The sequence below is a fragment of the Macaca fascicularis genome, chromosome 5 (genome assembly GCF_037993035.2).
Source record: "Macaca fascicularis isolate 582-1 chromosome 5, T2T-MFA8v1.1".
NCBI classification, from domain to species: domain Eukaryota; kingdom Metazoa; phylum Chordata; class Mammalia; order Primates; family Cercopithecidae; genus Macaca; species Macaca fascicularis.
In genome coordinates this window covers 52,592,482-52,609,030 of record NC_088379.1, presented here as the reverse complement: position 1 = coordinate 52,609,030, position 16,549 = coordinate 52,592,482, and positions in this window count along the sequence as shown.

Here is a 16,549-nt window from a genome sequence, read left to right as displayed (position 1 = left end):
ACAGAAAGCATGGCACCAGCATTTGCTTCTGGTGAGATCTCAGGAAGCTTTCAATCATGATGGAAGGCAAAGAAGGCGTAGGCATGCCACATGGCAAGAGAGGGAGCAAGAGAGAGGTGAGGAAGTGTAACACTCTTTTAAACAACCAGCTACTGTGTGAACCAATAGAGCAAGAACTCATAACCACAAGGATGGCACCAACCCATTTACAAGGGATCCACCCTCTATGAACCAAATACCTCCCACTAGGCCCACCTTCAACACTGGGGATCACATTGTAACATGATATTTGGAGGGGACAAATTTTCAAACTATGTCATCACCCAACTTCATGAAGAATTTAGTAACTATTTAAAATGCTGTGAATTAAGATGTTCTCTGCTTTTAAAGGATGACTACTCATACCCCAGAGCAATATTTAGATGTAAGCTAATGGTTTATGTAGTTACATTTTTCTTTTAAAGACATTTTTGTAAAAATTTAGTTTATTGGGAACAATCGACCAAAAATCATGGACAATTCTACTCTCAAAAATGTCACTGTACCCATACCATCCACCACCACCACCACCACCACAGTTTCTCACTGTACTAAGGGCCTGTTACTGTCTTGCTTCCAAGTGTCAACATTTTCCCCTTGTGGTTGTCTGGGGATTGGACAGGGCTTTCCACTGCTTGATTTTCACACTGCTTTCCTTTTTGCATTGGCTTTAACTGGGTTTCTGCCATTTCCTATGTTTTCAGGAAGCCTGATGCTTTGGCTTGGCTCTAAGTCAGTTTGTTAATATGTAAAGTCTATCTTGTTTATAGAAATAGGTTGATTCATGGATAATTTCTTCTATGTTTGCAAATTGCCCCCTTCAGATAACAGCCTTAACCTCCGTATGAGGTTGTCCAGAAAGCCTTTTGTGCTTTGACATTTTATTTTAGTAGTCTGTAGCTGGACAAAGTTGGTTTGGCATATAATCATCACTTCTTTAGCTGGGGGGCTTTTTCTTTCTTTCCTCTCTGGTGATGCAATAAGATCGCTGTAGTTTTCTTTCTTTTTAAATCATTTTTTAATCTTTGAATGTCGAAAAGCATTCTCCAATTTTTCTTTGTTTTTTCTCTTCTCTCTGGAGATGCTCTAGCTTCCTCAGGGGTCCCTTTCATAATCTAATTTCTTTGATTTTGCCAGATCCAACAAGGAAGTACTTTTTATTACAGTCTCTCTTGAGCAGAGAGTCTGTGTGTCAGACCATATTAGAAAATTTTTCCCAAAAAACTTTTAAAATTGAAGACACATTGATGTCTATATTCTTGAGAAAATAACCTTTAGAATCCCCTTTCTTAAGGTGTCCAGGAGGCTCTCCTGTTTGGGAAGTATTCTTCCTTATTCAACAAATTTTTTATAATCTTTCTCTGTTCAGGAATATCAGTTCCTAACAAACAAAACCAAATTAAATATACAGCCAGTTACAGCAGCCAGAATTGTTCCTTAACATTCCCTGCTTCTCTATTTGAAAAATAGCCTCTGAACTTGTGATCACTATGACTGTAAGGGCCAGGACATAGAATATTATTCCAAACAAATTATTTTAATGGTTTTCATGATAAATGTAACTCATATCAGCTAAAGTAATCAGCCATTGAGATGGCTAGAATATTCTTCAGATAGATTTTATCATGAGGCTACCCTTTAGGGCATCAATATCCCCTGTGACTGTATTGCTAGGTATATGAAAATCACTAATTTTTTGAATGTCCTTAAAAACTTTTCTAGATATCAGATAGTCTGAGAAATTCAGATGAATTGGTGGTTTTAAGAGTTTTAAAAGCAGAATGTTAAAGTGCTTAGACAACAAGTGAATTCTGGTAGAAGCAAAAAAAGGTAGGAATCAATATTTATTAGGTTTATACTGTAAGGAGACACTTGACATAATGGTCTCTCTATTCTTCACAAAAATCCTTTAAGTATGCTATCTCTATTTTATGAACAACAACAACAAAAAAAACTAAGACTTGGAGACATTAAGTATCCTGTGTGAGGTCACACTCCTCTCTGGCTAGTAGGCTAGAGCCAGGATTATAAAGACTATACTTATTGTCCTCTAATCATATGTCTTCCTGAGAAGCAGAATTAAAGAGAAAAGACAAGGCAATAGGATTTATTAATCTTAGTCACATTTTCTAAATGATTTATTTTCCCCATATACAAGAAGCTTAGGGAAATAATGTAAATGTGTGAAACAGCATCTCATGAATGCGGACATAATGAATATATATGTTTTCTGCATATGTAACTGATGACTGAAAAGACTGACATCAACATTACAGTCTGTTATTTAGGATCAAATAAAATGAATCAGGCACTCTATGGATATGTCTTCATATTCACAGATGATCAGGGACTTAGTGTAGTAGTTTAAAACATGGGCTTTTGGAGGTGGAGAGGAGGAGGGCAGGATAGGGAGAGCTTGATTAATGGATATAAAATTACAGCTAGAGAGCAGCAATAAATTCTAGAGTTCTATACCACTGTTGGGTGAATATAGACGACAACAATTTCTTGTATATTTTCAAAAAGCTGGAAGAGAGAATTTTGAATGTTCCCAACACAAAGAAGGATTAATGTTTGAGATGAGAGATACACTAATTACCCTGATTTGATCATCACACATTGTATACATGTATTGAAATATCACTCTGTCTCCCATAAATATGTACAATTACTATGTGACAAGTAAAAATAAAAGGTAACAAAAAGAACATGGGCCTCTAGAGCCAGGCTGGACATGTCAAGTCCCTGTTCTTTCTCTTACTGACTGTATAACTCTGAGCAAATTAGCCTCTTTGTGTAATAGTTTCCTCATCTGTAAAATGATCTGTAAAATGAGTGTGGTTTTAAAGAACAGCTTATCTTGCTGGGCCAGAATGATTAAATGTGCAATATGTAAATGTTATTTCTGTCTGGCTTACAGTAAGCACTTAAAACATGCTTCCTCTTATTATCTTATGTGCTAAATCTCAAAAATGTTATAAACCTCTGTCACAAACATTAGTCATCAGAACTAATGGTAGTATCATTATATTGTCTTTGACGTTCCCAAGATATATCACAGAGTTCATGGGAGCATAATCTGTGTTATATAATTATCTGTTAGTAGCAGAGAACAAGTATAGAATAGTGGTTAAAATTGCAGACCATCAAGTCATTTGTTCCTACTAGAACTATAAACAGGGTTGCCCAGCTTACTGTTTTTCATATCTGTAAAATAGAGGAATAGTAACTACCTCACAGAATTATAGTTAAGATTAATAAAATCATTCCTTGAAGAGTATCTAGAGATTCTTGATCAATTATTTATTAATATATTCATCATATCATTATTATTTTAATCCTATCATATTATTTTAATCCCAGAATAGGAAATTATTTGTTTAGTGTCTTTTGAGGTTACCAATCCTAAATCTTATATGGATAATATCATCTTTATTTATTTATTTTTTTTGAAATGGGGTCTCACTTTGCCACGCAGGCTGGTTTCAAACTGCTGGTCTCAAGCCATCTTCTAGTTTCAGCCTCCCAAAGGGCTGGGATTGTAGATGTGAGCCACCATGCCCAACCTTGATAATGTCTTAGACCTGTGTGGTTTGTTACAACTACCTCAGTGTTTCACATCCATCATATCATTTAATCCATAAAATAACTTTTGAGACAGGTGTCGTTACTCTTAGGTTGCAGAGAAAGGTAGAAAATTTATCCAAAATCACAAAGTTGATAAGTCATAGTTAGAACTTGAATCCAGATCTGCTGAATTAAGACTTCTATAATCGTTTTTCTTGTTTTCCTACCTTCTGAATGTTCTCAGGAAAAAGAAATATTTGAGGATATGTAGGAAAGGAATCATACATGCACCTATCATAGGTTACAGTGGCCAAACTGAAGCAAAAAAAAAGAGCAAGTATCCAGTTTTAAAGTAGATAAAAGGAGAAAGAAACGTGATGATATGCCTCATCTTTTGCAAATATCTTTCATTTGCAGTTCTCAAGTCAGTAAGAATCACGTGACAAGTTTACAGAGTTCCCATTGAGATTAGTGAACCCAAAAAAGGTAGGCAGGAAAATAAACTAACTAGGCAGACAACCACATGGTTTATATTTTATGTTTTCACTTTTTAAAATATTCTATTTCCATGCACACTCAAATATAAACATTGATAAACTGTTCTAAAGACTAATAGTGATATTATTAAGTTATTAAACAAACATAGTTGATAGGGATATGGAGATAATTACTATAATTTTTTTCACCCTAATCCACCGTCAATAACTTATTCCAGTAGTATAAACTGACATTTACTTTCTTACCTTTTTTAAACTTCTGGGTTTCGGCTGAAGTTCAGTTTCCAGGAAATCTCTCCCCATTTGGGGTCACCGTGTACCACAGCCTCAAATTCCTCCCAAGTCCCTTGCCCATGTACACAATCATACAACTCACTGTCTGTTCTGGTGGGTTTAGTGGACAGTGTCCATGTGACAAAATTATATCCCTCTGAAAGGAACTGGAATGAGAGAGAACAGATATTACCCACTCATGGATGGGATTTAATGTAGGAAACCACGGCCATGACACAAGCTTTGCCTGCAGGCTCAGATATTTGCGTCTTGGTCTCCTGTATCTGTCACAGTCCCTTTTCAAGGCTGCTGAGATACAGAAAATATAAAAGCAAGTACTTTTATCCAGGAAGCTAGCCCTGCTGATTTTCACATTGAGAAGTTTAAACAGGCATAAGGTCAGGATATTATAATAATCACTCCTTGAAGGGGAGTAGTTACAGGTCAAATATAAATACCTTGACAAGGCTAAAAGGACTGAAGAAATAAAATTGCGAATCGAGCTATACTGAGATCCACTTTGAGTTAATAAAACGAACAGGTTTGACTGTATTTTTTTAAAACACTTTTTCCAGAATGATACATTTAAAAGCCTGAATATTTGCTATTTCGCCCAGTATCACACATTCCTTCTCCCACACTGAAGAGACCACTGAACTTAGAAAATCAGGAATTTTTGTTGTTCACTGTAACTGTTTTGTGAGCTTGTTTATCAGCTGCACAGACACACTGCAAGGCCTTCAGTGGGCTTGGGACCACAAGTGAGTGTGTGGTGAAAAAAGACCTCACCATGCAATTTAGCAGATTCCAAAAAAAGGAACAAAAATCTTAAGAGAAGGCATTCATGACAGTAAAAATTATGGTTGGTGAAAGTTGGCTGAATTGGCTGAGAAAATCATCTTTCTAAAAAGATTTGCTTCATGTATTAGGGTTAAGTTCAGCTCTGAAAGGACCTATTTGAAATCATGTTGTTCTTGCATCTGGTTGAGGACAAACTACCCCAAATTAACTACACACAGATGTCATTTTTAGCCTTTCAACATGTGATTAAATCAAGGGTTTGCATCCTTTGAAGCACAATTCTTTATAGTTTTAATATGGTCAATAAGCATTGGAAGGCTTATTATGTTCTGAAGAAGAGAATTTTCTGGTTAGACAAAATGTTACTCATAATCAATTTTTCTTTCAATGTTTATTGAAAGTTATGCTATTATGTGTTAGACTAGTTTTCTGCTTTAGAAAGTATAGTGTGCAGAATGTAATTTAATACTTCTTAAATAATGGTAGCCTGACAGCACAGAAAGATAATAAATATCTTAAAAATAGTCTTCTTTTTTTTATTATACTTTAAGTTCTAGGGTACATGTGCACAACATGCAGGTTTGCTACATAAAAAAAAAACATAGTCTTCTGAACTGTGATCACTATGACTCTATGGCCCAGGACAAAGAACACAAATAATGAAATATCTGAACAAGAAATTGTGCCTTCAAGCAAATATTTTCAATGGCTTAAAATATCTTGGTGTGCTTTCAGGTTACCATTATGATTATTAAACCTAAGTGATGTTAAAAATATATGTTGACTTACCAACTAAAGATCTATTCTCAAAGATTATGTGTAAAAATTACATGATTTGTATTCATAGCAGCATTATTCACAATAGCTAAAAGATGGAACCAACCCAGGTGTCCATTGATTAATGAATGGATAAGCAAAATGTGTATATACACATAAGGAAATATTATTCAGCCTTTAAAATGAAGGAAATTATTACCTATACTACAACATGGATGACTCATGAGGAGATTATGTTAAGTGAAATAAGTCAGTCGCAAAAAAAGAGAAATACTGTATGATTCTAAAGACAAGATACTTAGAGTAATTGAATTCATAGAAAGAGAAAAATAGAACAATGGTTGCCAGGGACTGGGGGTCATACAAAATTGTCATTTAATGGGTATACAGTTTCAGTTTTGCAAGATGAAAAGCTTCCAGAGATTGGTTGTACAACAGTGTAAACATTCTTAACACTAAAGTTTATGTACACCTAAAAATGGTCATGATGTTAATTTTGATGTTATATGTATTTTACTATGATTTTTTAAAATTTGTATAAATTTAAGACTACAAGCGTAATTTTGTTACATGGATATATTGAGCAGTGTCTAAGTCTGGGCTTTTAGTGTATTCATCACCTGAATAATTTATATTATACCCATTAAGAAATTTCTCATTATCTCCCCTGTCTCACCCCCCCACCTTCCCAAGTCTTCAATGCCTATTTTTCCATACTCTATGTCCATATGTACACAAAATTTCGCTCTCACTTATGGGAGAAAATGCGTTTTTTGACTTTCTGTTTCTGAGTTGTTTCACTTACAATGATGGCTTCCATTTCCATCCATATTGTTGCAAAAGACATGATTTATTTCTTTTAGTGGCTGAATAGTATTCCATTATGTATATATGCTACATTTTCTTTATCCAATCATCTGTTGATAGACACTTAGATTGATTCCATATCTTTGCAATTGTGAACAGTGCTGCAATAAACATGCAAGGGCAGGTATCTTTTTAATATGATCATTTCTTTTCCTTTGCATAGATATACAGTAGTAGGATTGCTGGATCAAATGGTAGATCTATTTTTAGTTCTTCGAGAACTCTCCTTACTGTTTTCCATAGAGGCTGTACTAATTTACATTCCCACTAACAGTGTATAAGAATTCCCTTTTCTCCACATCCTTGCCAACATCTGTTATTTTTTATCTTTTTATAATAACCATTCTGATTGGTGTAAGATGATATCTCATTGTGGTTTAATATGCATTTATCTGATGATTAGTGAGGTTGAACATTTTTGCATGTACTAAATGGCCATTTATATGTCTTCTTTTCAAAAATATCTATTCATGTACCCACCCACTTTTTAATGGGATTATTTGTGTTTCTGTTGTTGTTGTAGTTGGGCTGAGTTCCTAATACGTTCTGGATATTAGTCCTTGTATAGTTTGTAAATAGTTTCTCCCATTCTGCAGGCAGACTGTTCACTCTGCTGATTATTTCTTTGACTGTGACAAAGATTTTTAGTTTAATTAAGTCCCATTTGTCTATTTTCATTTTTATTGCTTGTGCTTTTGAGGTCTTAGTCATGAATTCATTGCCTACACCAATGTCTAGAAGAGTTTTCTCTAGGTTGTCTTCTAGTATTTTTAGTTTCAAGTCTTAATTTTAAGGCTTTAATTCATCTTGAGTTGATTTTTAAAGAAGTTTTTACTTTTATGGATACATGGGTATATATATTTATGGGATACCTGAGATATTTTGATACAGGCATACAATGTGTAATAATCCCATTAGGGTAAATGGGGTATCCATCACCTCAAGCATTTATTATTTCTTTGTGTTACAAACATTCCAGTTATATTCTTTTAGTTATTTTTAAATGTACAATAAATTATTGTTGACTATAGTCACCTTGTGCTATCACATACTAGATTTTATTTATTATTTTATTTATTTCTAACTTTATTTTTATACTCATTAACCACCTCCACTTCTCCCCCCAAACCCCCTTATCCTTTCCAGCCTCTGGTGACCACCATTCTACTCTCTATCTCCAATAGTTCAATTTTTTTTTTTCATTTTCAGCTCCCACAAATGAGTTAGAACATGCAAAGTTTGTCTTTCTGTGCCTGGCTTATTTCACTTAACATAATGTCCTTCAGTTCCATCCACTTTGTTGCAAATGACAGGATCTCATTGTTTTTTAAGACTGAATAGTACTCCATTGTGTATATGTGCCACATTTTCTTTATCCATTTGGCTGCTGATGGACACCATAGTTGCTTCCAAATCTTGACTGTTGGGAACAGTGCTTCTGTATATATGAGAGTGTGGCTATCTCTTTGATATACTGATTTCATTTCTTTTGGATATATACCTAGCAATGGAATTGCTGGATCATATGGTAGTTCCATTTTTGGTTTTTGAAGGAACCTCCATACTGTTCTCCATAGTGGCTGTAATAATTTACATTCCCACAAACAGTGTACAAGCTTTCCCTTTTTTTCACATCCTCACCAGCATTCATTATTGCCTGTCTTTCGAATGAAAGTGTTTTAAAATGGGATGAGATGATATGTCATTATAGTTTTGATTTGCATGTCTTTGGTGATCAATGATATTGAACACCTTTTCTTTTTTTTTTTTTATTACACTTTAAGTTCTAGGGTATATGTGCACAATGTGCAGGTTTGTTACATATGTATACATGTGCCATGTTGATGTGCTGCACCCATCAACCCATCAGCACCAATCAACTCGTCATTTACCTCAGGTATAACTCCCAATGCCATCGCTCCTCCGTCCCCCCTCCCCACAATAGGCCCCAGTGTGTGATGTTCCCCTTCCCATGTCCAAGTGATCTCATTGTTCAATTCCCACCTATGAGTGAGAACATGCAGTGTTTGATTTTCTGTTCTTGCAATAGTTTGCTGAGAATCATGGTTTCCAGCTGCATCCATGCCCCTACAAAGGACACGAACTCATCCTTTTTTATGGCTGCATAGTATTCCATGGTGTATATGTGCCACTTAATCCAGTCTGTCACTGATGGACATTTGGGTTGATTCCAAGTCTTTGCTATTGTGAATAGTGCCGCAATAAACACATGTGTGCATGTGTCTTTATAGCAGCATGATTTATAATCCTTTGGGTATATACCCAGTAATGAGATGGCTGGGTCATATGGTATTTCTTTTTTTTTTTTTTTTTTTTTTTTTTTTTTGAGACGGAGTCTCGCTCTGTCGCCCAGGCTGGGGTGCAGTGGCCAGATCTCAGCTCACTGCAAGCTCCGCCTCCCGGGTTCCCGCCATTCTCCTGCCTCAGCCTCCCGATTAGCTGGGACTACAGGCGCCCGCCGCCTCGCCCGGCTAGTTTTTTGTACTTTTTAGTAGAGACGGGGTTTCACCGTGTTAGCCAGGATGGTCTCGATCTCCTGACCTCGTGATCCGCCCGTCTCGGCCTCCCAAAGTGCTGGGGTTACAGCATATGGTATTTCTAGTTCTAGATCCTTGAGGAATCGCCATACTGTTTTCCACAATGGTTGAACTAGTTTACAATCCCACCAACAGTGTAAAAGTGTTCCTGTTTCTCCACATCCTCTCCAGCACCTGTTGTTTCCTGACTTTTTAATGATTGCCATTCTAACTGGTGTGAGTTGGTATCTCATTGTGGTTTTGATTTGCATTTCTCTGATGGCCAGTGATAATGAGCATTTTTTCAAGTGTCTGTTGGCTGTATGAATGTCTTCTTTTGAGAAATGTCTGATCTTATCCTTTGCCCACTTTTTGATGGGGTTGTTTGTTTTTTTCTTCTAAATTTGTTTGAGTTCTTTGTAGGTTCTGGATATTAGTGCTTTGTCAGATGACTAGATTGCAAAAAATTTTCTCCCATTCTGTAGGTTGCCTGTTCACTCTGATGGTAGTTTCTTTTGCTGTGCAGAAGCTCTTTAATTTAATTAGATCCCATTTGTCAATTTTGGCTTTTGTTGCCATTGCTTTTGGTGTTTTAGACATGAAGTCCTTGCCCATGCCTATGTCCTGAATGGTATTACCTAGGTTTTCTTCTAGGGTTTTTATGGTATTAGGTCTAACTAACATTTAAGTCTCTAATCCATCTTGAATTAATTTTCGTATAAGCAGTAAGGAAAGGATCCAGTTTCAGCTTTCTGCTTATGGCTAATCAATTTTCCCAGCACCATTTATTAAATAGGGAATCTTTTCCCCATTTCTTGTTTTTGTCAGGTTTGTCAAAGATCAGATGGCTGTAGATGTGTGGTATTATTTCTGAGGACTCTGTTCTGTTCCATTGGTCTATATCTCTGTTTTGGTACCAGTACCATGCTGTTTTGGTTACTGTAGCCTTGTAGTAGAGTTTGGAGTCAGGTAGCATGATGCCTCCAGCTTTGTTCTTTTGACTTAGGATTGTCTGGGCAATGCAGGCTCTTTTTTGGTTCCATATGAACTTTAAAGCAGTTTTTTCCAATTCTCTGAAGAAAGTCATTGGTAGCTTGATGGGGATGGCATTGAATCTATAAATTACCTTGGGCAGTATGGCCATTTTCACAATATTGATTCTTCCTATCCATGAGCATGGAATGTTCTTCCATTTGTTTGTGTCTTCTTTTATTTCACTGAGCAGTGGTTTGTAGTTCTCCTTGAAGAGGTCCTTTACATCCCTTGTAAGTTGGATTCCTAGGTATTTTATTCTCTTTGAAGCTATTGTGAATGGGAGTTCATTCCTGATTTGGCTCTCTGTTTGTCTGTTACTGGTGTATAAGAATGCTTGTGATTTTTGCACATTGATTTTGTATCCTGAGACTTTGCTGAAGTTGCTTGTCACCTTAAGGAGATTTTAGGCTGAGATGATGGGGTTTTCTAAATATACAATCATGTCATCTGCAAACAGGGACAATTTGACTTCTTCTTTTCCTAACTGAATACCCTTGATTTCTTTCTCTTGCCTGATTGCTCTAGCCAGAACTTCCAACACTATGTTGAATAGGAGTGGTGAGAGAGGGCATCCCTGTCTTGTACCAGTTTTCAAAGGGAATGCTTCCTGGTTTTGCCCATTCAGTGTGATATTGGCTGTGGGTTTGTCATAAATAGCTCTTATTATTTTGAGATACATTCCATCAATACCAAATTTGTTGAGAGTTTTTATCATGAAGGGCTGTTGAATTTTGTCAAAGGCCTTTTCTGCATCTATTGAGATAATCATGTGGTTTTTGTCTTTGGTTCTGTTTATGTGATGGATTACGTTTATTGATTTGCGTATGTTGAACCAGCCTTGCATCCCAGGGATGAAGCCCGCTTGATCATGGTGTATTCGCTTCTTGATGTGCTGCTGGATTCGGTTTGCCAGTATTTTATTGAGGATTTTTGCATTGATGTTCATCAGGGATATTGGTCTAAAATTCTCTTATTTTGTTGTGTCTCTGCCAGGCTTTGGTATCAGGATGATGTTGGCCTCATAAAATGAGTTCGAGAGGATTCCCTGTTTTTCTATTGATTAGGATAGTTTCAGAAGGAATGGTACCAGCTCTTGTACCTCTGGTAGAATTCGGCTGGGAATCCGTCTGGTCCTGGACTCTTTTGGATGGTAGGCTATTATTGCCTCAATTTCAGAGCCTGCTATTGGCCTATTCAGGGATTCAACTTCTTCCTGGTTTAGTCTTGGGAGAGTGTAAGTGTCCAGGAAATTATCCATTTCTTCAGGGTTTTCTAGTTTATTTGCATAGAGGTGTTTATAGTATTCTCTGATGGTAGTTTGTATTTCTGTGGGGTCGGTGGTGATATCCCCTTTATCATTTTGTAATACATCTATTTGATTCTTCTCTCTTTTCTTTATTAGTCTTGCTAGTGGTCTGTTAATTTTGTTGATCTTTTCAAAAAACCAGCTCCTGGATTCATTGATTATTTGGAGGGTTTTTTGTGTCTCTATCTCCTTCAGTTCTGCTCTGATCTTAGTTATTTCTTGCCTTCTGGTAGCTTTTGAATATGTTTGCTCTTGCTTCTCTAGTCCTTTTAATTGTGATGTTAGGGTGTCAATTTTAGATCTTTCCTTTTTTCTATTGTGGGCATTTAGTGCTATAAATTTCCCTCTACACATTGCTTTAAATGTGTCCCAGAGATTCTGGTATGTTGTATCTTTTTTCTCGTTGGTTTCAACGAACATCTTTATTTCTGCCTTCATTTCGTTATGTAACCAGTAGTCATTCAGGAGCAGGTTGTTCAGTTTCCATGTAGTTGAGCGGTTTTGATTGAGTTTCTTAGTCCTGAGTTCTAGTTAGATTGCACTGTGGTCTGAGAGGCAGTTTGTTATAATTTCTGTTCTTGTACATTTGCTGAGGAGTGCTTTACTTCCAGCTATGTGGTCAGTTTTGGAATAAGTGCAATGTGGTGCTGAGAAGAATGTATATTCTGTTGATTTGGGGTGGAGAGTTCTGTAAATGTCTATTAGGTCTGCTTGGTGCAGAGTTGAGTTCAATTCCTGAATATCCTTGTCAACTTTCTGTCTCATTGATCTATCTAATATTGACAGTGGGGTGTTGAAGTCTCCCATTATTTTTGTGTGGGAGTCTAAGTCTCTTTGTAAGTCTCTAAGGACTTGCTTTATGAATCTGGGTGCTCCTGTATTTGGGTGCATATATATTTAGGATAGTTAGCTCTTCCTGTTGAATTGATCCCTTTACCATTATGTAATGGCCTTCTTTGTCGCTTTTGATCTTTGATGGTTTAAAGTCTGTTTCATCAGAGACTAGGATTGCAACCCCTGCTTTTTTTGGTTTTCCATTTGCTTGGTAGATCTTCCTCCATCCCTTTATTTTGAGTCTATGTGTGTCTCTGCATGTGAGATGGGTCTCCTGAATACAGCAAACTGGTATTCTCCTGAATACAGCAGACTTGGTCATATATTCCTAGTAAACTACTTCCTCCTTCACCTTTCTGTAATTTTATTCATACTATCCTTGGTCTAGATAGAGTGTTGTCTAATAGAATATTTTCTGTTGATGGACATGTTCTATATCTACATGGTCCAGCACAGAAGCCACTAGTCATATATGACTAGAGACTAATATATTGGACAGCACAGGTCTAGAATCTTCTTTCCTATTTTCAAATCTGTTGAAATTCTACTCTTTCCTTTCAATGCTCATCACTGTAGGGAACATAGTCAATGTTTCACCCATACCCTCTCAGATCTCTTTTACCACTGCTGTTTGTATTTCCCTGGCCTCTCAGCTTGTTCTTTTAATAGCTTGTACCTATAAGTCACTTCACACGACTGTCCTGAAACTACTGGAGCCATGGTGCACACAGAAGCAGAGCTCAGAGGGCCTAGGAGTTTATGTCTTGCCCCCTCTCCCCAACCTCACCCCAGGGCAGCCCTTAGCCCCTAACTGACTGGTACAGGAGTATGAAAATCAAGCTCACTTCCTTTTGACTCAGGCCAACCCTGAGGTAAGACTCAAACTCTAGGGTCCTCCTGCAATATCAGGCTAAAACTGCCTCTCCAGGACTTTGCCTGAAATCTCACCCTTATGCTTGGCTTCTTTCCTTCCCCTGTTCTGCTTCACCCTTTTCCTTACTAGTTCTTCTGCAAGCACTTCATCACTCGCACATGAATCTTCATATCAGGGTCTGTGTCTAAAACAAACTAAAATGCTAATTCCTCTGTGAAACTTTGATTGGGGACCGCAGTCCCCAATCAAAATTAAATATAGCACTTCATTTATATCTTCATATGGCACAATTTAAAAGTTAGATAATTATATTCATGACTGGTTCCCTGTGAACTGTGTCCCCCTAAAATTCATATGTTGTCCCAACCCCCAATGATTATATTTGGATATAAGACTTTTAAGGAAGTACTTAAGATTAAATGAGGTCATAAGCATGGGGCCCTAACCTGATATGACTAATGTTCTTAAAAGAAGAGACACCAGAGATCTCTGTCTCTTTCTCTCTCTTTCCCGCCTCCCTCTCCCTTCCTGTCCATGTATAGCCAGAGAAAATGTCATATGAGGACACAGCAAGAAGGAGGCCATCTACCAGCCAGAAAGAGAGGCCACACCAGAAACTGAATCCACCAAGACCTTGATCTAGGACTTCTAGCCTCTAGAATTGTGAGTAATGAATTTCTGTTCTTTAAGCCACTTGGTCTGTGGTGTTCTGTTATGATAGCCTGGGTAGACTAATATAGTCCCCAACTAGAATGTAAGCTCTCAATGATTAAGAATCATGTATTCTCCTACTCAGTGTCTTGTATGTTAAAGGTTCTTTAAAATGTTTGTTGAATGTATTGACTATAAAGGAAAAAGTGGACATAATGGTTTTTCCGATCATTTTTTATAAAACTATTGTATGATTTAAAAGTATTAAAGTTGTAGAAAAGAGAATTTGTTGTCATGAGGTATTTATCTATTATACTACAGATTCTTTACATACTAAATAGTGATGGCTAGTCATTCTTTAAGTGGAAAAAAATTAATATAAAAGTGACTCACATACTCACTGACAAAAACTATCATCTTATCTACGATTTTTATGAGTTCTTCAAATTTAAGAGTCTTTAGAAACCCAATTACGGATAACTCAGATGTATTATTGAGCTGAAGCAGTGACACACATACAAAAGAAACAAAAAAGCTATATCCCTCCCATCCTTTGTTGATCACAAGTTAGTAAAACACGGACCATGTTGAATATCTTGTAATGACTTAGAAATGTATAGTTGAAAGCACTCAATAAATACTTATCAGATGAACAAATATGCTTAAAGACAAGCAATAAAATGGGTCACATAATAGTACTTTTTTAAATAAAAGAAGTATATAGTTATATAGTAAATAAAAGAAAAAATTAAGCAAGAATCTTACAAATGAATGACTCTGAGTGGTGAGATTTTTGGATCTTTCTATTAACTTCATCATAATTTGTTAGCTTTTCCCATGTTTTCTACAGTGAATATATATAATATTTGAAACCAGAAAAAACATAATATTTTTTAATCCTTTAGCCACATCCACATCTTCCAGCTCTGCCTACATCAAAAATCAGCAACAGTAATCAAACAAAAAAATTAGGTTTGGATATGGGGAAATAAAAATGAAAATAACAGTTATTTTACTCATTGAGATTCCATTTACAATTCAATCCATTACAGAGTAATCAGCTTCTGAAAGCTTGAGCTTATGAGTCAGGCAAACCCAAGCACTAAGCTGTTATGATAAAGATGTAACCAAATACAAACGATGTGGAGTCAAGATGATTGCACAACTTGATTCTTTCCTTAGCACTCTCATAAAGCCCATGACCTGATGACAAAGGGCACTGATGATCAGAAATAAATAATTCAGAGAATCTTTGCTGACCCAATTGCTCAGATTTCTCAAGGAAATGTCCTAACTTTTCTCCCTTGGAAATCATCTTTGGCAATAAAATAATCAGGAAAAAAAAAAAAACCTTACCTCAACCTCACCATAGGGAGAGAGAGATGGTCTATAAGGCACAACATTTTTAGGGAAGCTTAATATTAGCCTCCGTCTAAAATTATTTGAAACGCTTAGCAATATTTCTTTTTAAAATATATTTGTCTTTATATCCATATATTATACACATAATAGCACTGAGAAATTGGTAGGGCAGATATTATTATCCTTAATTTACTAAGATAGAATCTGAAGCCACATTCAGTCCCCTTGAAGCCTAGTTGCATTTTGAGCACAGTCCTTTTGACCTTGTATTCCAAGTACATTCCAGTAGGTGTGGGCTTAAACACCCGAGGGATGGTCTGTGCACATTGCAAGCTGAGAGGAAATAATATTGTTCTATCACCTCGGAAAACTGCTGAATGCCCTGATCTCCTGAGAAATTCTCCCAAGTTTTTAGCAGAAATGTCCCACCCCCGAGTGCAGAATGGAGCCACGTGACCCCCATTCACACTGTGGCCCTGCTTGCTCTTGCACCATCCATCCATCTGGGTGGTCTTCAGGGGAAGCCCTCAGAGGAAGACTGATTGAAACCAGAGTTGCTGTGCCAACCACACCAATTCTAGTGTCTGAACGCAGCCAGCTAAAGCATATTCGCTATCCTAAAATAATAAAAACAAATTAATGGAATTGACTCAAGGGAAATCAAGTTTCACTTATAGGCCTAGTGGCAGAAACAGCTGTTAAAATTCATTAAATTGGAAGTTCCTGTAGTAGCTTCTTAAGAATGTTTTTCAAAGTCTTTGGACCACTACTATAAAATACCAATTTAAACATTATTCATCAGGAAGTGTTTTTGTGGAAGGACGTGGAATGCATTTGGAAATTTGCATAGCATGTAAGATTGTGGCTGGATCATTGGCAAAGTTTGTATTTCATTAAGCTTTGATAGATAAGCCTGTTGTAGTTTGAAAAATTAAGAAGAGATCAATCGCTGCATTAAAAATCCACAAAGCATTTCCACTGAGTATGAATTTCCTTATCATAGACATTTCTATAAGATATTTACAGATTTTTACAAGTCTGGCTATGAATTCTACAATAAAACTCTTAGGTAATAATGGCAACGAGTTAAAACCTATGTTATTTTTTTAAAGTTTTTCAAGAGTTGTTT